This window comes from Mus musculus, chromosome 4, assembly GCF_000001635.26.
Source record: "Mus musculus strain C57BL/6J chromosome 4, GRCm38.p6 C57BL/6J".
NCBI classification, from domain to species: Eukaryota; Metazoa; Chordata; class Mammalia; order Rodentia; family Muridae; genus Mus; species Mus musculus.
The window spans coordinates 114,840,176-114,860,612 of NC_000070.6; the positions used below are offsets into that span (position 1 = coordinate 114,840,176).

Here is a 20,437-nt window from a genome sequence, read left to right on the forward strand (position 1 = left end):
ATTGATGAATGAGTGGTGAGTGAGTAAACAGGCTTGGTTTACTGTATTAGGAACTCTGCAGAATCGTGGAGCAGAGAAAGCAGTTCTGTGGCTCTTCAGGACAAGCTAAGAGCCCTAAGTCAAAGCTACAGCAAAGTAAACATTAGTTTATTGTAAGCAGAAAATTGCTATCACAAAATATGCTCCACCCATCATGGGAGGTAGGTAACAGGAAGGAGCCAGATGCTGGTTGAAAGACTAAGTTACAGTGATTTTTTTTTCCAATTTCAGACTAAGAAACAATAGGGTTCGGAAGGACTCAAAGGGAACTTTCTGTCGTCAAAGTTTAGGATGTCTGTGTCCTCATTCCTCTACCTTAGAACTTGGATGCTCTTTTCCTTCATACCATTCCTGGGGCTGAGGACAGGGTCAGTGACATGGACTACACTGTGAGCATTTACTAGGTATGCTCCTGACAACAAATAAGAGTCAAGACTGCTTCTTACTCCACATCTGTCTGCTTTCCTCATGTTGGCTTGCTGCATATACGGTAGCAGTGCTAATATTTCAGAATCTTAAACAGCCCAACTTGAATTTTATTACCCTCTTGGTCGTCATTGGAACCATGTACAAAAGCATACAGCAATATCTTCATAATGTTGTGGGAGAATTAAATGAAAGAATTGTACAGCCCACCTAGAACCATGCCAACAAGTGATAATAGCATAATCAGTATTGGTTTTAACATTGCTGTGAATATGCAGATCCACATCTACGTTTGCATTCATATTTATATCATTACTACAGAATAGTGTTGTATTGCATGGTGTTATTGTAGATGTAGTACTTTAATACCATGGATTCATGGATGCTTGAAGCCACATATTACTCAAAACTGATCTTTTTAGAAGCTTGGGACATTGGAATTACCATATCTTAGAGGCATGGAAAATTCAATCTGGCTACTCTCTCATCAGGCAGAATTGTGAGGTACTGAATCCAGAGAGCCCAACAGTCCAGGACAGAAGCCTCTCTCTTCATCCCACAGCTCCAGGCCAAAACACCCACTGGGAAACCTGGGGGGTCCCAGATGAACCCCTTGGCCCCATACTCCTATTCACAGACAATCCAGAATCCCAGGAATTTGTGACCACAGTGAGTGGAGCCACTGATTGAGCCTGGAGGATGATGAAATATGGAAGCTTCCAGAGTTAGCCTGGTGGGGAAGGCCACATTTTCTGTGTCATGTTCTATTGCACGCCAATCAATTACAGTGTGCCCTATATAAACACATCATGAGGGCTTTGACAGGGGGCCGGGGTGAAGTTGGGTGTCAGGGTAAAACAGGGGATAATAAAATCACTGGAGATTTATTCCTCTAAATTGGAAACTTCATGCTTACACCTGACTAAATCATCAGGCTGAAACTGGAGCCGACTCCCACGGAAAACACGTGTAACCTTATCCCATCTTTGTTTAACAGCGACCCATCAAGCCGCTGATGGGTTCTACAGATGCGCGAGCATCCTCCTTCAGCTCCCTGGGTTGTGGGGGTCTCAATCAGACCTGTCTTCACTGGGCCCACCCTATTTTCTGGTGGCTTTTGCAGGGCTGGAAGAAGGGGCCTTTCTTAAAGGTGGGTATCTCTGTGGTCTCCACACTGTGTGTACCAGCAATCATCCAGTGAAGCTGCATCCAGTGAAGCTGTCCTGGGGATGGAGGGATGCTGTTAAATAATAGGAAAAACAACCAAGACATCAAGAAGCAAACTCTAGGCTAGAAGCTGTCCATCTTACCTTCAAGTCACAGGTCTGAGAAAGCACCTGTGGTTAATGACGCAGCCTGCCTCTACCCTCACAGAGCTTACCTGAGGATTTGGTAAGCTGATGATAGAAGGTGCCTTAAAATTTATAATCGTGTGGTTTATGTTGCTTAATCTTCCATTTGAATTATGAAACACTGTATGTGGTCCCAGGAGGTGGTGTGAATTAACTAACCTCTGTGTTAAGGACTTTGCCTGTGTCCAGAGTTATGGGCCAGAATGGGGAGGAAGTCTCCGAAGGGACTCTAACCATTAATTTGCTATCCCAACTGTATGCTAAAACCCCCAGGGCTACAAGGGCTTAAGACAAGAGTCTATCTGATTCCCACATCACAGATAAGAACTACACTCTTTGCAGAGATGACAAATCAGGAGATCAGAGAGTTTAGGTAGCTTTACTAAGTCACACAATGATGAACCAGGGTGTCCCTCTATATTTGCTGACACCCACTCCCAAGTTCATTAATATATACAGCAAGTTCATTAATATATACAGCAAGAGCTCTGATAGAGAAAAGGTGAGTACTATGTCCCTGCCTCTCCCAGACCCTCCCTTTAGACCATAAAGTCTTCCGCACACCAACACACTCACCCCAGTGCACACAGCAGGTAGTCAGTGGCTGGGAGGCTGCAGCAGGAGGCTTCTTGCTCAGAAGAGGGACCCTAGGCTTACCTCCACCGTCGCCCTTTCGGTGGGACGGGGTGGGGGAGGGGAGGAGGAGCCCCTGTGTCATTTTCAGCAGCAGTCAGCAGAGCCTTACAAAGTGCAAGATGGCTTTTTTAGCCCAGCATAAGGATCTAGTTAAAAACCAATAAATCAGCAGTGAAATGTGCATAGCAGCCTTCTCCGTAAAATCAACATGGCTTGTGCCTCTGCAGGGAGCCTTCTGACTGCCGGCTGAAGCCTGGGTCGCGGGCAGAGCTCTCCTCTGTCCCGCAAAAGTCTCAGAGAAAGAGAGAGAGAGGCGGAGAGGGAGGGAGGGAGGGAGGGAGGGAGGGAGGGAGGGAGGGAGGGAGGGAGGGAGGGAGGGAGGGAGGGAGGGAGGGAGGGAGGGAGGATGGATCTCTTCTGCCCCTAGAAAAGAATCAGGTAACCCGGAGCGCCGCCAAGGAGGTGCCTGGACTGGAGATCTGCAATCCCCAGACATAGACGTGCCAAAAAGGTGTGTGAGCAAGGCCCAGACTGCCCTTGGCCTCCTCCTCCCGACACGGAAAATCGAATTAGGAGACAGCCGGGCTGGGACTGGATGGGATGCGAGGGCCGAGAGTCTCCCCAGCACCGAATCCGACCGCCAGCTGCAGGGAGGGCACGGGATCCCTTGGTGCAGACAGCCCCCGATCCCTGCTTCCCCTCGGGTCGGTATTTAATATCTGTAAAACTGCCACTTGGACTGCCAAGGTAAACAGTGTCCCTGGCAGTTCAAAGGTGAGCGCGCCCCAGCGCTCTCCCTCGGGCCGCGCCGCCAGCTCCGCATCTGTGCACCCCGCGCCACGTCTCCCACGCACGCTCCAGATTTCTCATTAAAATCCGCGACTGTGTCAACAGCGCGGCCTGGGCTCCGGAGCTGGAAAAGCCATTTCGCCGCCCCACCCGGCCCCGCCAGGCCGCCGCCTCTGTGCTGCTCCCCAGCGGGTCCCTGGAGGGTCCCCGAGCACGGAGCGCTGTCGGGCCCGGGCCAGGCCACCCAGCGGCAGTGCGAGCCCACCCGGCCCCGGCCCAACAGGTGAGAGCGCTGGCGACGCTCGGGCCTCCTCTGGTGACTCGCACCCAGCATTCTCTGTCCTAAATCAGGGTTTCTTGCAGAATCTTCAAGACAGCTGCAGCCCCAGACACACCTGGCCAACTTGTTTGTTCCCTGGAACTCCAACTCCTTTTTGTCGTGCTGATCTACAGCAGAGTATTCGGCCCTTGCCAGCAATAAAATTTTCTTTACAGGAAAGGGTGCTGTAAAGAAGGGCCGGAACACCACTGCAGTAAGGCCAGACTTCAGAAAGGGAAATCTAACAGTTGCCAATGGAGTTGAGACCCAGCTCTGACACACAGGATGCTTGCATTGCTCCTTTAGGAAAGGTAGAGGCATTGAAAGCTGGAGAGATGGCTCCACACTTGCAGCCCCCAGAACTCACGTAGGACTATTCACACATGTACAGCTCCAGAGGTTCTGGCATCCTCTTCTGGCTTCTGTGAGCATCCATAAACAGATTCATACACACACACACACACACACACACACACACACACACACACACACACTAAAATTTAGAATGGGGGGGGGGCTGGAAGGATTCCTTAGTGGTTAAGAACACTGGGTCCTCTTCCAGGTGTCCTGGGTTCAATTTCCAGCACCCACTTGGCAGATCACAACCATCTATAACTCTATTACCACAGGATCTGATGCCCTCTTCTGGTCTCCCCAGGCTTCAGGCATGCATATGGTACACAGATACACATGCACATGGTGCACAGACATGCAAGCAAAACAATCACAAACATACAATAAGATAATTTTAAAAATAAATCTAAAGAAAACAGAGAATAATGGAAAGATAATGGCACTGCCCACCTCCTCCAGCTCCCGGGACTCAGAACGACTCCGCACAGTAGTTCTTCTTTCATCAGTCTATATTTATTTATTAAGGCCCTCTTGCACAGAGCCATGAAAGGAACAGCTGGTAGTCCAGGGAAAACAGGAAGCTGACGGTAGGTCATGGAAAGGAACTGGAGAGTGTTGACAGGATGCCTCAGACTAGGCCTTAGGGAAGGGAGATGTAGCAGAGGCTGAAAGACAGAGGACAGAGGCAGTGAAAGAAGCTTCCAGGACTTGAAGGGAGCCTGATAAGGAAGGAGCCCTGAGGGATGGCACAGGCACAGAGACAGAGGTGGGGCTGATGGAGGGGGTGTGAGCCTTTACAAGGCATGGAACTCTCCAGGAACACCAACTTCTAGTGCTTGGTGTTTATGTATGCTCACCAGAACACATATGGTTACTTATTTTCCTTTTGTTTTACAGGGGAAAGTGGGAACAAAGCCTCCAACAAATTATACAGTCGAGTTTCTGTCGTTTGAGGAAATGACATTGGTCAGCACATCTGGAGTACAATGGATAAGCCTCATCCTGGATCTCCCTGCCTGGTAACTATGTGAGTTCCTATGTATGGAAATGTGTGTATTTAACTGTGCCCTGAGATGTACACCCACGGGCCTGCATGTTTAAAATGTCTTTGTGTATTTAGATGTATGCATGTTGTCCAGGTCAATGTTCATGTATGAATATGAGTATGTATGTACCTGTGTATGCAGCTGCAATAGCAGAAGTCTGAATAAAGATGCATGCATTTGCTTTTGCACAAGCATCTATGTCGTTTGTGTGTATCTGTGTGTGTGAACTTGTTTTCCCCTACACTTTAAGAGAAAACATGGAGTTCTCACTTCCATACATCCATACATGGCAAGGGTATAAGGCTGGAGCAGCTGACTGGGTTCCAAGTTTAACTTTCATCAAAGCCAGAAAACTACCAGCAGCATGTCCTGCCCAGAACCCCAAAACACAGCCTCCATCTCCCCCATTAAAATGGTTAATGTGACCCCTCTCCCTAAAGGAAGCCAGTCCTTCCCTCTGACTGTTCCCTGAAGAGTGCACCCTACTCCTCCCTCCCTTCAGCGTACCCAGGCCTCTCAAACTGCCCATTGTAAAACAACAGTTATAAAAGAAACAAGATCAAATTGTCACACACGGTGAAGATAAGTGTGCACGGTAACACATTTGTTTTGGGTGTGTCTGGGAGTGCTGGTGACCCTGAGCTGAAAGGAAATATGGCTGAGTTGTGGTCTCTTCCACCCCCTGGCCTTCAACCTAGACTTGGGACTTGGGACTCTCACAAGCTACTCACAAGCTCAGGAAGCCTGGCGTTTCCTCCAGCTGCTGCCCCCTCCAGTGTCTTCATCAGCAATCTTCTATAGAAAGGTGTCTGCACTCAGCACCCACACTTGATCCCCTCCCATGGGGCCAGCTGTAATATCAAGCAGCCTTCCCACAGGGCCTGGGGACAGCTTCCCTGATTCCCACTTCCCACCGCACCTTGCTTTTCTGTCTCTGGGGCCACCCTCTCCATCTCTCCTGAAGGTTCTTCTGTTCCTGCCCTGCTCTCAGTGTGGGTACTCCTCAGTCCTGGCTTCTATACCCTCTTTTCTAGACTTAATAACAAGGCAGTTGGGTCCAAATGAATATGCCCCCCTCCCGAATTTCCATCCTGTCTCTCTCCCTACCCCAGTCATGTCTCTCCAAGCTTTCCAAAAGTCCACCAAATTGGCATGACCCCTTTCCTGGTGTCCCCTGTCTCTGTGTATGCTTATCCCTGACCCGACCAGTCCCAACATCCAGACACCCCACAGCCTCACCAGGCCTTCACTTTTGCCCTGAGGCAAAGCTGAAATCACACTGCCTGAACCTTTTCCAGAGGCTTCTAAGGGCTCTGATGTCATCTCCCTGAAGTCATCTCTCCTTACTCCCTCCAGCGAGTTCTGCAGTCTCCTTCATCCACTGCTGGAAGAAGGTCCAGCTGCTACATTCTCCAAAAGATACTGCCATGGGTTGTCCATCTCTAGAACCTTGGACTGCCCTTGTTCTGCCTGGTGCTCCTTAGGGTGGTGAACCATAACCAGCTGACCCCTCAACTAGCTCGGCTAAATGTCCTCACTCTCAGGTTCCTTTGGTCAGGACCAACTGATCCAGAGCACCCCAAGCTCACGTTCAAAGACTCAGACCCGCCCCAGCTGCTAGCCCCCATAAATGAGGATTAGGTGGCCCCCTTTGAGGCAGAAGGGTGGGCTGTGAGAAGAGTTGGTTTGGTATAGATTTTATGACAGGATCATGTTTCGTCATCAGACCCCCCTCTGAAGCCAGCCAAGGGCAGGTCAGGGGCAGGGGAATGGGAACCTGAGCTCTCAGTCAGCCCAGAACAGGGCTGCTGGCGCAGGAGCGAACAGAGTTGGGAGTGCAGGTCAGGCCTTGAGTAACAGCCTGCCTGCCCTCTGCCACCCACCCACAGTGTGAACTGGGGTGAGTCCTCTGAATCTCTGCTGTGTGGAATAAGGGCTCTAAAGTAAGCAGGCCCCGGGCCATCTTCACTTGCAGGCTCCTAAACCCTTTTCCAATCTAACCCACAAAACAACATCGCCCTACCCAAAAGGATACTAAACTACTATAAACTTACAAACCCATGAACCAAGGTAGCCATATCAAATACAAGCTTTCAATTACAAATTTCAGATAAATAAATAGGTTTGAGTATAAGTATACCTCAAGCATTATAAAGTCATATTAAAAATTATACTTTATCTGACTGAAATTCAAATCTTGTTGGGTGTCTTGGGTTTTTACTTTGTAAGTCTGGCATCCCTGCATCATATGCAGTGAGTTTACATGACCATAGCCCCATGTAAAACAGGTCAGGGTTGCCAGGGAAAATGGTCTTGGGCAAGCCTTCGTGCAGTGATCAAATGCACTTGGAACTCTGTGGAAGAAAACAGCATAGACTGAGCTTCAGAGGCAGCCTGGTGCTGAGGATGATTTAAGGAAAGACTGCAGAGGACAGATGTGTAGGATGTAGTAGCTAGAGTCAGATCCTGCTACATCCAATCTGTGCTGCTGCTGCTGCTGCTGCTGCTGCTGCTGCTGCTGCTGCTGCTGCCGCCGCCGCCGCCACCACCGCCGCTATGTTAGAGAAGGTCCAGGGTCTTAGTTGAAGTAAAATTATAGCCCGACAGTGGGTACGGGGAGCAGACTAAAGATTAGGAGACTGTGATGGTTTGTATATTCTTGGACCAGGGAGTGGCACCATTTGGAGGTGTGGCCTTGTTGGAATAGTTGTGACCTGGTTGGAGTAGGTGTGTTACTGTGGGTGTGGGCTTAAGACTCTCACCCCAGTTGCCTGGAAGTCAGTCTCCCACTAGCAGCCTTTGGATGAAGACGTAGAACTCTCAGCTCTACCTGTGCCATGACAGCCTGGATGCTGTCATGCTCCCACCTTGATGATAATGGACTGAACCTCTGAATCTGTAAGCCAGCCCCAATTAAATGTTGTTTTATTAAGACTTGCCTTGGTCATGGTGTCTGTTCACAGCAGTAAAACCCTAACTAAGACAGGGACGTAAAACTCTCATGGTCTAGGAGGAATGTTAAAGATCTACTCAAGGACTATGGGCTCAGATCTGTTATATTCATGTGCTGTTATTAATATATAAATGTCCCCAACCAGTTCATGTGTTGAACGGTTGATTCCCAGGTGGTGGCACTGTTGGGACTTTAGGAGATGAGACCTATTTAGATAAAGTGGGTTCCTGGACTCTCCCTCTCCAGTCCTTTCTTAACTCTCTGCTTCCTGCCCACCATGAGTGAACAATCTCCTCTTCTTCCTCCTCTTCATCCTCTTCCTCCTCTGCCTCCTCCTCTTCCTCCTCCTTTTCTTCCACACACGCCTATAGTGGTGATGTTCTGCTTCACCACAACTTAGAATCAACAAAGCCAAGGACTATGGACTGAACTCTCTGCAACTGTGAGCCAAAATAAATACTTCTTTCTACCTTGTTTGTATCGTGCATTGATTGCATCACAGTAATCAAAGGCAATTAATACCTTCAGAGTAAACAATAAATAATAATCAATAAATGACAGTTGGGTTGTTCTTCCTATCAGATGCTCAATACATGCTATGCTTTGTACCAGCTGACCTTCCCCTTCCCTCCTACCCCCAGGACAGTCTCCCACAGGACCAGGGCCATTTCTTTACTTTTTATGTGTATGTGTGCTTTGCCTGGATGTTTGCCTATATACCATATGCATGCCTGGCACCCATGGAGGTAGGAAGAGGGCATCAGAACTCTGGAACTAGAGCTATGGATGGTTGTGAACCACCTTGTGGATACAGAGAACCAAACCCAGGTCCTTTGCAAGAGAAAGAAGTATGTTTAGCTACTGAACAGGCTCTCCAGACCCCAGGACCATTTCTTACAACAAAAGCAGTTGGCAGATTCTCACATTCTATCTTGCTTCACCATCCTCTTGCCCAGTATCAGTGAGAGGGGAAACACTGGGGAGAATAGTCTTGACAGAGTGCATTTCAGCAAGGAAACAGTGAAAACTGTCCAAAGCCAAGGGGCCACTCTGCAGGAGCCCCTGCAAGGTGTACTTCCTCGAGTCTCATGTCATGCTCACAACAGCTCTAGGGGTAAGAATTAAAGCCCCACTATAGAGATGTGAATAACAAGTTTCAGACAGATCCTTTGTCCAAAGGTCTTAACTCTTAACAGTGGCAAGCAGGCTTTAAAACTCAAGAGTTCCTTTTCCTACATAAGGTTGAATATATGAATGAGAGAGCAATGAAGCCCAAACCCAGCACTCAGTTGAGCCTGCTGTACCCTCATACCTGTTGAGTCCCTCCAAGTACAAACCTCCCACCACTGTGTCCATCCATGAGGACACAACCTCCCCAGAAGGCACACACATGATTCTTCTCCTGATGTTGTAAAGAGATTAGAGGTATCAGAAACCTTGGGTCCAGCCTCAAGTTTCTCAGTTCATGGCTGCAGTTTTTAACTTTCTAAATATGTGCTTCTTTGCCTGGAAAATTAGGATAAAAATGCCTTGCGCTTAGAGATGTTGTGATGGTTCTGTGTAATGGTGTGTGGGAAAGAGCCTTCTAAACCAGAAAGCATGGTACTGATGTGTTTCAGGCCCAGATCACAGTCAAACAAAATCACCCGAACTTAAAGCTTTTACCAGTTCAAATCTCCCAGAGTCCTGGGGCGGGAATGGAGGTGGGGGACTCTGGGTTAGCAGATAATTCCTGCTCACTGCTGAATTGACACAGATTTGGCATTTGTCAGTGTTTGATAATGCCCATCTGTGTATGGTGTGAATACTTGTGAATGATGTCATACTACTTGCCCTCAGATAGGTGGTCAGTGGGGAAACAGAGACAGACTGTAATTAGTAATCAAATAGATGTGAGGACAACACACATATGAACAAATAGGCTAAACTGGAGAATTGAAGAAAGCTGCCCCGCAACTTAAACACATTATTTATTTATTTATTTATTTATTTTTGCCCAACAAATGTTTATGAGGATCTTCTAAAGTACTGGACTGTATCATCAAACAAGATAAGTAGTTCCTGCTAGCAAGTATTTTAGTAGATTGGACCAGTAATAAAAAGGTAAAAATTAATAAGAACTTAATCATTCATGACATCATATATTCTAATGATATAACTACAGGTACTATGAAAACATTAAGGTAGAATAAAGGAACAGAAACAGAGAAAACTAATGAGGATTTAGCTTGGCTAGTAGAGTATTTGTCTAGCAAGCATGAAGCCTTGGGTTTGATCCCCTGCACCGCAAGAACTGGGTATGGTGGCATCTGCCGATAATCTCAGCACTCATGAAGTGGAAGCAGGAGTTCCCAAGTTCAAGGTCATTCTCAGCTACAAATCAAGTATCTCAAAAGTATTAATTGATTGATCGATTTTTAACTGAATGATCATGAAATATGCATAATATTGATGAAGAGTAAGGCAATAAAATTTGCAGAATGTAGATAAAGCAGGGCTTAGAATGAGTTTCATAACTTTAAGTGTTTATATTTTAAAATAAGGATAACATTAAGTCAGTGGTCAAAGTTATCATTTTAGGAATTAAAAAAAAATAAAGAGAAGGGAAGAATTATCAAATTTAAGAATGGAGGCTGGGGGGCGGGGGGGCTAGAGAAATGGTTCAACGGTTAAAAGCACTGGCTGCTCTTCCAGAGGTCCTGAATTCAATTCCCAGCAACATGGTGGCTCACAACCATCTGTAATGGGATCCAATGCCCTCTTCTGGTGTGTGTCTGAAGTGTACTCACATAAATAAAATAAATAAATCTTGGGAAAAAAAAGTGGAGGTTGTGTATGGTGACTCACATCTGTAACGCCAGCACTCAGAAGGCCAAAGCAAAAGGAGCTCTGTGAATCTGAGGCCAGTCTGAGATACATAATGAGTTCCAAATGAGCCAGAGCTACAAATAAAAATAAAATAAAAACTAAAGGCTTTCCACCCCTCCCAAAAGCATAGAATTAACTGAAATAGAAAATTAACAATATGGGGCTGGAGAGATGGCCCAGCAGATAACAGCACCACTGCTTGTTTTTCCAAAAAACCTGGGTTCAAGTCCCAGCACCCACATAGTGACTTATACCCATCAGTAACTCCAGTTTCAGAGAATCTGATTCCTTCTTCTGGCCTTCTCAGGTAACAGGAATGTATGTGGTGGTACACATACATACATATATGCAAGCAAAGCACTCACATACACAAAATAAGATATGTAATTTTTATCTTTTAAAGAAAAAATGAACAATGAGGAGAAAGCAATATAATAAAAAGCTGGTTTCTTTGGGGTAATTGATAACAATCAATGAGCCTCTGGCTAGATGACTCAATAAGAAAGAGTTGCTGGGATGTGGCTCAGTGGGTAAAAGTGCTTTCTGACTTGACATGAATCCATGGGTTTTTTTTAAGCCACCTATACTAGCACACATTTGTAATCGCAGCAGACAAGATTCTACTAGACATTGGTGTAAGAGCTTAGCATCAGAAACATGAGCAACTGGCCCAAAACAGGGCAGAAATAAAAAGACCATGCACATACCTTTAGTCCTAGCACTCTGGAGGCAGAGGCAGCCAGATACCTGAGTTTGAGGCTAACCTGGTCTACACAGTGAGTTCCAGGCCAGCTTAACCTGCATAGCAAGATCCTATGATCACTGAGATGATATAATCATATGAACAACTTCAAGTAAATAATTGAAAAAAATGTAGGTGGAATAAACAATCATCTTGAGTGATTCAAACTGATCAATACTGTCACAAGATTCTGAATATGTAAAATATTAAAGGTTTATAAAAAAACAGTAGGCTAGCTGGGCAGTGGTGGTTTACGCCTTTAATTCCAGCACTTGAGAGGCAGAGGCAGGAGCCAAAGCCAGCCTAGTCTACAGAGTGAGTTCCAGGACAGCCAGGACTGTACAGAAAAACCCTATCTCAAAAGAATAGTATAATAAGTGAATTATAAAAATATGATAATATATCAAATTGTGTGTGTGTGTGTGTGTGTGTGTGTGTGTAGTGAACAATTTGAGAAATGAAAACTTCAAATATATTAGATAGCATCAAAGACCTGTCAATTCAGGAATAAACTTTTGTTCATCAGTAGATATTTCTTTTAAATATATATAACTTGTCTATTACCTGTGTCCAAACTATAAGGGATTCTGGGCTAGCTCAGTAGTAGTCATTGCTTTGTAAGTATCCCAGCATCTTTAGCATAATGTGTGTGCTAGTGTATGTACCTAAGTATGTATGAAAAATCTTGGTTAAGTTATTAAGAATCCAACAAGAAATGAGCGGGTTCTTGGTAATTTCACAAGCTATGCAAATAATTGGTAAGTACGTGAAAGAGAACTCAGAACATCAGTGTGATGGCACATGGCTGTAACCCCAGCACTTAGCAGGTTGAGGCAGGAGGATTGTGAGTTCCAGATCAACTGGTCTAAAAACTGAATGTGTAGCCAACATCATTAGTCTTCTGTAAATTCAAGTTGGAACTACAAAGTCGTATACAGCTAGAGTAAAATATAAAACTAGAAAGGCTGGCAATAGCAACTGCTGCGCAGATGTGGAGCGATCAAAATATTCATAATCTCTGGCAGGAGGAGGACAAAATAGTACCACCAATTGGGAAAACCCTTTGTCATTTTCACACAATGTAAAAAACACATCAACCCTGTGTCTCAGTAGTTCTTCTCTTAGGCATTTCCCCAAGGGAAACAAAAAACATATATCCACTTCTTTCATACAGGAAATGTTTAAAAGAGCTTCATTCATAATATCCCCCAAGGTATAAACCACCCAAATAAATGTATAAACAAAATATGATAGATCCATTCATGGAGTGCAATCCGGACTCCATGAAAAAACAACCCACCAGCAACACAGACGAAGCTCACCAATGCTCTAAGCAAAAGCAAAAGAATTTAATTCCATCTGTATGAAGTTCAAGAGCATGCACGCAAACATTAATTTCTAGTGTTAGGAGTTATAACAATGGCTATAGAAGGTGGAACTGATTAAGAAAGGCCATGAGGGAGTTCTTGGGGGACATAGAAATGTTCTAGCTTAATTGGGGTATGTTATGCTTTGACATTTGAAATGTACCCCATCCCTCCCCCACGCAAATGCTTGAGCCCTTGGTCCCCAGGAGTGGCACTGTTTGAGGAGGCCAAACAGTGTCTTTGGGACAGGAGCATAGCTGGAGAATACAGGTCACTGGAGGTGGGCCTTTGAGAGATTGTAGCCCTCCCAGCCTCCAGGCCATTTTCTCTGCTTCCCATCTTACAGTGCGCAAACAAGCTGCTCCACAAGCTCACACACACACCAAGTCACCCCAGTCATTACTCCAGTCACTCAGCCTTCCCTATCAGGAGGACTGTACTCTCCGAACTGTAAGACATGGAGTGTCTCATCACAGAGACATGAAAGGCAGCTCACACATCAGCGTGTCCATTTGTCAAAACTCATCAAACCACAGTTAGATGTACAGCACAGCATGTAGTGAAATAAGCTTTAAAGTTTACAAAGAGACCCATGAGAAGGCGGCAGAGGAAGCTCCAGAGAGCCCATGGAGAGGGGTCAGCAGGAAATGTTGTAAGAAAGACCCAGCACTTACATGGAGCCTTTAAGAGTGGGTAGGATTTGGAAGGAATGTGATAATCAGAGATGTCAGATGTGAAAGAACTCAGGAATTGCTGAGAGACTATTTAGCTGGAACTCTGGTGCTTCCTCGGAGATCAAAATAAGCACGTGGGAGAGAGCTGGAAGTGATCACGCAGGCTCTTCATTGGAGAGACTGGTTGAAGGCCAGATCCTTGGAGACTGGGAAATGTGTATTCCTTGGGACCCACAGCAATGTGCCAGGGGCAAACTGGGCATCTAGCCCACTTCCAGGCACATAGAAAATACTCAATAAGTGTTTTTCAAACAAATGAAATATAAATAATGGAACTGCTAACAGGTCTCAGCCTAAGCTATGGCTTGGAGCCCCGAGAGGACCTGGGGCTGGCTCTGACTCACTTTGTAGAGAAGCTGCATACAGTCCTGGAGTGCTAAACTTGGACACATTCTATCACGAAGCTCAAGTTGCCCTGGGGGCACCATATAACTTTATTGTAAGCTCATGCAATAACACAGGCAAATGGAACAACAATGTAAAGTTGGCTTTAATTAAAATGAAGGGTGTTTGTCTCTCCCTCCTTTTCCTCCTCAGGAAACAAGGCAGCCTGCTGAGCTATATGGAGCGCTCAAAGGAATGTGTCCAAAGCAGGAGACAGCCTCCTATCCCCTGATGAGCGTCATCAATGTATGAGCAGCCTCTCCCACTCCCCAGTCTATGCCACACTCCATCTTACATGAGCCACATGGCAGAAGGCACCAGGAAAGCAGAAGCAGCGATGCCTTCCTAAGAGACACCAGGAAAGGGAAAGAAGGGTGGGTGTTGCCAGCCATGGAGGGAGGGGAGAAGCTGCCAGTTACAAGGTTCTTGTTCATGTAGCTGTGCTACCTCCTCAGCAGCGAGCTTCTGTGGGGGTTGTCCTGGATTCACTTCCAGTCTGGTAGGAGATCATAACACAAAAGAAGTACCCATTGCTTTCTACATACACCTGAATTTAGTCCTCGGAACCCATGTTTTAAAAGGCCAGGTATGGTGGTGAGCCTGTAATCTCAGAGCTGGAGAAACAGAAATAAGAGGATCCCTGGGGCTCAGTGGACAGCCAGCCAAGCTTAACCTGCAAGTTCCAGACCAAGTAAGAGACATTGTCTCAAGGTGGGTGGAGTCTAAGAAACAGAGTGACTCCTGGAGTTGCCCTCTGTCATCATATGCACAGGCACACGGAGACACGTGTACCCTCACACAAGTGTACCAACATACATGACCACAAACATGAGGCAACCACCAAGGGATTCCTGTGAACTCAGAGATTTGTCTGTAAGAGCTGACATCTAGAAAAGAAAGGTGACCGTAAGGATTCAGTGATATGGAAAGAATCACATATGGAAGGACCAAATGAGATGGCACAAGGCTAGGTACTTTATGTCCTTCACCTACTCCATGTCAACTTCGATGTGCTGTTGTGCTGATGAGATGTGGCAATGCGAAGTTGCCATTTCCAGAGAGGGGAAGGCCTGTTTGGAGCATCAGCTAACTCCTTTGGTGTAAATTCTCTCACAGTTGCAGATTTCAAGTTGCCAAAATGATATTAACCAACTCACAGGAGTCCTCAAAAAAGCTGGATAATCATTGGCTATTCAGGTTGATCCCAGAGTACCACTGGGTCCAGCTATCTGAGGTGCTCTCAGCTGCAAGAGAATTCTGAGCACAACATCTCAGCCCAAGACTTGCATTCAAATGGCATCTCCATACTAAGGTTTGTGCCCAGAAGTCACAAACCCACCGATAATAACATAACACAAGTACAGCTACTATCTTCTGAAGATCTGTCCTAGGCCAGGTTCCCCCTTCTGAAGTTTGTTTTGTTTTTATAAGTCAATGTGTTAATTTGCACAGTCACTGATATATACTACTATTATTCTTTTCTGTAGATGAGAAAAAACAAGGGTTAGTTTTTAACCTCTGATCACACAGCTTACTTTGTACTCCAGAAGCTGTCTCAAAAAACAGTCCTCTGTGAATAACTCCCTTCTTCCATTCGTTCAACACACAGCAGATAGAAGCCAGAGTACACTCCTTGGTACTCAGAACCCTTTGGGGGTCAGGTTAAGACAATTGGCCTAGATGCTGTCAATCAGTGTAGCTACTGGAAATCTGGGTTCAGTAAAAGGAACAGTGAGGTTGAGGGTGAGTGGTGGGTGGGGTTGGACGCTGTGTCTGGATCTGTGGCAGAAACATCCAGTTTTCTGTGTGCAGCAGTGATGAGGGCTCTGGTATCCAGCTCAAAAGGTACAGAAAATCTGTGAGCAAGCAATGGTTTTTACTGAAAATGTCCCCACAGATGGCTCAAGCTAGCTCAAGCCATCTTCCTGGGGTGCCCCCCAACCTGTGAGCTACTCAACAGCCCATAATAAATTTCTACTCTCTTTACCCAAAATGGATTCTGGTATTTGTAAGAAACCTCATAAGACAGGTAATATAGGGTTCAAGTTTGGGTAATTGTCTCCAGAATTCAAACTTCTACCCACACAACACAACACAATTCCTCCCGCTCCTCCTCTCCACAGCTCTTCAACTAAGCGTTCCACCATGCAACTGATGACGAAACAAAGCTCGAAAGAAATCTAGGCCTGGACTGCTGTCCCAAGCCTGCAATCTCAGTTAGTCAGGACACTGGGATAGAAGGATGGCAAGTTCAAGGACTGTCTGGGCTGCAGAGTGAGTTCAAGGTCCGACTGGCAAGTTAGTGAGAGCCGGTCTCAAATTAAAAATGGAGCTGGATATATAAGACAGTGATCAAGTACTTTCCTGCTGTGTGCAGGGTTCTAGGTATAATCACAGGGGAGAGACACAGAGACAGAGAGAGACAGAGAGAGAGGGACAGAGAGAGAGTCAGAGACAGACAGAGAAACAGAGACCAAAAAAGAGAGAGAGACAGACAGACAGACAGACAGACAGACAGAGATCAAACTGCTTATTGCACTACTAAGGTGAGCCAAATCCAAGTTTGCTTTTTAATGGTTAGGTATGTAGAAAAAGAAGATCCTTACGGTTTGATGAAACATATTATAAAAGGATTCTGGTCTAAATAGTCTGACTCCAAAGCATTTGCTGTTTTGGTTGCCTCTGCTTTCTCACCACTCATGGAAATTAGTGGACAAAGCAGCAGACAAGTGGTCTAGCTGCAGGGGTGAGGTGCGAAGGCACACACCTTCTGGAGAAACCTGAAAGATCAGGAAGAATAGAGACCATAGACTGGGGCTTTGGTTTGAAGGGTCTCTCAGTGGGCCCCACCCAGAAGTCACCACTGTGGAGGAAGGCTTGGTTTTGGACTGCACTGTAGCCACCCCAAGAGTCCCACCTGCACTGCATCCAAAGAGAGCTGACACGGGATGGTGAGAAGATTCAAAGTCCCTCAATCTGTTCATGCACAGGAAGAAGGCCCCTGCTGGAGTGAAGTGCAGAGCGAAGGGAGCATGTGACAGGTGTCATGAGTATGCGCAGAACAGAAACGGAGTACTGAGAACAGTGAGTGTGAAGACTGAGAAGTTGGAGTGGCCATGACCGTAAGCTGTCATAATGCTGTCACCCTTTAATACAGTTCCTTAGATTATAGTGACCCCTCCAACCGTAAAAGTATTTTGCTGCTGTAATTTTGCTACTATTATGAACCATAAAGTAAATATCTGTGTTTTATGATGGTCTTAGACAAACCCTGTGAAAGGATGGTTCAACCCCCAAAGGGGTCATGAACCAGAGGTTGAGAACCATGGGTGTAACAAGAAATACAAGCATAGCTTCAGTGGTGCATTCGGTGTTTGGATAAGGACTAAGTGAAAGGAAAGGCTGGGTGCCTCCTCAGCAGCATTCCCTACTACCCACTATGTATGAATGGCTGCAAGCCACACAGATCTAGGCTCTGCTGCTGAGCTGTGTGATCCATCAGGGAAGCCACGGGGTCAGCAGTTCCCTAGTTGTAATTTAGTTTTGTTTGGTTCCCACAAACTTTGGAAAGCCATGGGTTCATACCCACCACAACACATTGAAGAGTTTGGGTTTAGCCTAAAAGCCATTCAAAACAATGAGAAAAGATACAGTTCTGTATTTTATTTTATTTTTTAAGACAGTCTCATTATGCAGTCTAGGTTGGCCTTGAACTCACAGTGTCCTGCCTGCCTATGCTTTCCAAGAGCTGGAATTAAAGGCGAGCTGAATTTTCTTAAAGATTACCCAGGGTTCTCTGGAGAAAAAAGACTTGAGAAAACAGTGTAGAAGAGACCTGCTGGGGTAATTCTAAAGAACAGTTAGTGACAGTGGCCCAGGAAGGACATGAGGCAAAGTAGAAGATGGATATATGGTGTTCCCAGTTGAACTTAGATTCATTGACTTAGTACAACTTTTATGTGCAATAATATACACCCCTTCCTCAGTTTTTTCATCTGTGAGACAGCCAAAAGGCTGCTAAACATTCTGAGTGAGTGGACTGCCTGTTCACTGTGACTGTTGTCTGGGAAGATGGAGGCAGGACAGGGGCCACTCTCTATGCCTTCAGTGGGAGAGTCTGTGGGTATCTGGTGAAGCTATCACTGGGCTTCTGGCCCTTGACAAGTCAGTCAAGAAAAAACTGGAGCTACCAGAGTGCACATGGTATCCCTAAGGCAGTGGGAAGGAAGGATATGCCCCAGGGAGAGAGTGCAATGGGAAACACACCGGTGCAAGTGAGCACTGCACTTTTTGTGGCTTTCCTTGCCAGATGAGAGATCTGGGGATTGCTCTTGAACCTTGGAAAAAATGCTAGAGATAATAGTAGCTTTGGCTGTGCCCTGGAGATATGGAGTAATTCACCCTCCTGACCCCAGTGGCCTTGGTTGCTGGCCCTGCCTTGATTCCCGGGGGAGGCAGGCCTGAGTCAGCTCCTCTGGGCCCTGAACCTGTCTGAGCCTTCAGACCCAGGGCTTAGGCAGCTAAGCCCCAGCCCGTGCTGACAAATCCCTTATAATAGAGAGATCAACTTTTCAATACTCCCGTTGCTGCTCTCGAGACATCCCAGGGCAGCAGACAACAGGCTGGTCCAAGAGCTATAGAGAGCTGGCACCCCAGCCCTGGAGACTTCTCAAAGCCTCATTGGCTTGTCACACACACTCCTGCAGGGACTCTCACTGGAGCACCATAGGGAGACACAGGACACAAATGAGGAGACTGTGAGGCATAGGGACTGAGTCACATATGGCTCTTAAGAACTGCAGCAGCTTCTACTCCTACCTCGAGCCCTTTGAATTTATTCTTCCTTCTGCTGCAAGTTTTCTTCCTCTCAGAATTATTGAGGTTTCTCCATCACCCCTCTCAAGTTTTTATCAGAAAGTCATGGGCTCAGGTAGGCAGACTCTACTAATCCTCTTGAAAGGGCAGAAACAAGCTCCTCTCCTCGGTGCTGGCTTTATTTCCCCTGCCCATCTTTATTCTTTCTGTGATGTGGTCCACATTTCCCACACTGTGTTTTACTTCTCACTTGTAATTGCTCATGTCTCCCATCCCTGACTAAAGCTCCATGAAAGTTGAAACCCTGCTTCTGCTGTCTCTGATGAATCTTCAAAGACTAGAACTGAGTCAGGCACATTAGACAACCAAGTATTTGTCTACTAAGTGACTGATTGATCAATTGATGATTGATTGAGGAGGTGTGGCTTGACCCAAAGTCAGAGTCCAGACCTTGCATTCCAGTTCCCTCTATATCCTAAGTCTCCTCATCCATAGGACAAGGATAGCAATGGCTGCTCAGGTCTGAAAACCATCACAAAGGATGGGGAGTGGCATAGGTAAGGCAGATAGGCAAGGCAGGAAGGTACCAGTGACATGGAATCAGAGCATGGACGTGGGGGCTTATGGGAAGTTGGCATTGTCAACTAGGATACTCATTGTCCTTTCAGGCTAAATCTGGAAGTCTGTGTATGTGAGTTGCTAGAGGACCCATGTGACTCATCCTGAGTCCTCAGCTTCTACCGTGAGGTGCTTCCTTCCTAGGTCCAAGCCTTCTGCGAACACACTGTCTCTAGCTTCCAGAGTTATCCTCCAGGAGGGGCCCCACATCTTCTGTGAAAATTTTCTCCAAGAATTTAGAGAACACAACCAGATAGCCCCAGATATCATGGAGAGGAAAGCTTGGAGCACAGGAAGGAGTAGCCACTCCCTATACTGAGTGGTAAGGAGACAAGCTAGAGCCTTGTGAGACCTCCCTACTACCTGACTCTCAGCCTGACAAACACCCTGACCTTTAGAGCTAACTCTAGCCTCGTCTGGGAAGCCTTTTTGATGACTCCATGCTACTTAGTTCACCATAAGGAGACCCAAACACTTCCTCATTTGAACACCCTGTATCCTAGCTAGGCACTCACTCTTGCAGGACAGGGTGTAAAGAGTTGGTGGTGCTGGTGGTGGTGATGGTAATGGTGGTGGTGCTGGTGGTGGTGATGGTAATGGTGGTGGTGGTGGTGGTGATGGTGGTGGTGGTGGTGATGGTGGTGGTGGTGATGGTGGTTGTGGTGGTGGTGGTGGTGGTGGTGGTGGTGGTGGTGATGGTGGTGGTGGTGATGGTGGTGGTGGTGGTGGTGGTGGTGGTGGTGGTGGTGGTGGTGGTGATGGTGGTGGTGGTGGTGGTGATGGTGGTGGTGGTGGTGGTGGTGGTGGTGGTGGTGATGGTGGTGGTGGTGGTGGTGATGGTAATGGTGGTGGTGGTGATGGTAATGGTGGTGGTGGTGGTAGTGGTGGTGGTGATGGTGGTGGTGGTGGTGGTGGTGGTGGTGGTGGTGATGGTGGTGGTGGTGGTGGTGGTGGTGGTGGTGGTGATGGTGGTGGTGGTGTGCGTGGGGGGTGTG

The 20,437-nt window shown here is 46.6% G+C and overlaps 2 long non-coding RNA genes and 1 pseudogene across 2 annotated transcripts in view; 1 reads left to right on the plus strand and 2 right to left on the minus strand.

The window, feature by feature from the left end:
• The window catches only part of Gm12830 (predicted gene 12830), a 34,447-nt gene extending 18,456 nt beyond the window's left edge, over positions 1 to 15,991 (plus strand). The window contains exons 2-4 of the long non-coding RNA NR_033617.1: positions 1,463 to 1,615; positions 4,813 to 4,942; positions 14,163 to 15,991. This is a non-coding gene — a long non-coding RNA (predicted gene 12830). The remainder of the gene's footprint in view (positions 1 to 1,462; positions 1,616 to 4,812; positions 4,943 to 14,162) is intronic.
• Gm33655 overlaps positions 1 to 20,437 on the minus strand; it is a 327,030-nt gene that overhangs the window by 263,259 nt on the left and 43,334 nt on the right. The gene's annotated exons all lie outside the window — the stretch shown is intronic.
• Gm23230 lies at positions 4,810 to 4,942 on the minus strand (annotated as a pseudogene).